We start from the raw sequence: 1355 nt of genomic DNA, 5'->3' as shown, positions 1-1355 counted from the left end.
AATGAGAAATAGATATTGGGTTATCAACAAACCCAGTTTCCATGACTCCCACTGTTGTATCCATCTTTTTATGCCTGGCTCTGATCTGCATAATAGACAAAGATCTTAACATTTTACTTCATGAAGATCACATTTTCATACTTTACTTTGCTAAAACTTTTTATCACTTTTAAGATAATCTTTATATTATTAAACTATGAAACTAGTTTAGTGAAAGCGTTGAGGACTTCACAGATATTCTGAATATTCATGCCAAGATGAAATAAAGAGAATGGAATTTTTAAAACATTGTCATCATTTAGGAATAAGTATGATAAAAAAACAGACAAACATACATATTGCCAAAAAATTTGCTTTTCCTAAGCCCCTCTCTCCTCTCCTTGTATGTCACTTAGAACACTCATTCCCTCCCTCTATTGCCTGTGAAGGATATGGATGGGAATCTTAAGGAGTCATTACATTCTGATGACATTCATGAGAGAAGTGTTCTTAATAGAGAGAATGCTGGGGTTTCTCAAATCGATACACAGGTAGGGTTGTCAGATACAATACAGGACCCCGGTTAAATTTGAATCTAAGATAATGAATTATTTGCTATAAGAACATCCTAGATATTGCATGGGACAAATCATACTAAAAACAACTGCACAATTTAAATTTAATTCAGCATCTTGGTTTTCTTTTTCTTAAATCTGGCTACTCTATATGCAGTACAACTGAGAACCTTGGGGCAACCAAAACATCTTGGTTCATCTGGAGCTTTCCTAGTGTTAATACTAGAAGTCACTCACCCTATAAATTCCATCAGTCTTCTCCCCTTTTAATGAAGACGTACTACTCAGACTAACATTTGTGGTAAAGACATCTCATGTTCTGCAGTATAAGAAATAGGTTCTAGATGTTCCAGCATTAAAGGTCTGAGGTCTCATGCAACACTGAGAGCTCTCCATGGCCCTATATGAGTAGATATCCAAGGACTTAAGGACCAATTTGAAGACATCTTTTCCAGCAAATTTTCAATATTATAAAACTCTTTCTTATTGCCCTATTTCAGGCTTTCTAATCCTCAGCAGCACTGATAATCTGTGCTGGACTATTCTTTGTCATGGGAAGCTACCCTGTGCATTGTATCATGTATAACAGAATCAGTGACTTCTGCCCACTAGATGAGAGTCACACTACCCCCACCCAGTCATAAAAATCATAAATGTCTCCAGATATTGCCAAATCTCTCTATCAGTGACAGGAAAAAGGGATACATAAACTGCTTTGGTTCATAACCCCTGCTTTTATCTACTTGATTCTGGTATATTTCAGCATTTCTTCGGTCTGAATTCAACTGAAGACTAAGGTGC

Source organism: Galeopterus variegatus, unplaced genomic scaffold (genome assembly GCF_000696425.1).
Source record: "Galeopterus variegatus unplaced genomic scaffold, G_variegatus-3.0.2 Scaffold23034, whole genome shotgun sequence".
In the NCBI taxonomy this organism is placed as follows: Eukaryota; Metazoa; Chordata; class Mammalia; order Dermoptera; family Cynocephalidae; genus Galeopterus; species Galeopterus variegatus.
This window is presented reverse-complemented; position numbering follows the sequence as displayed.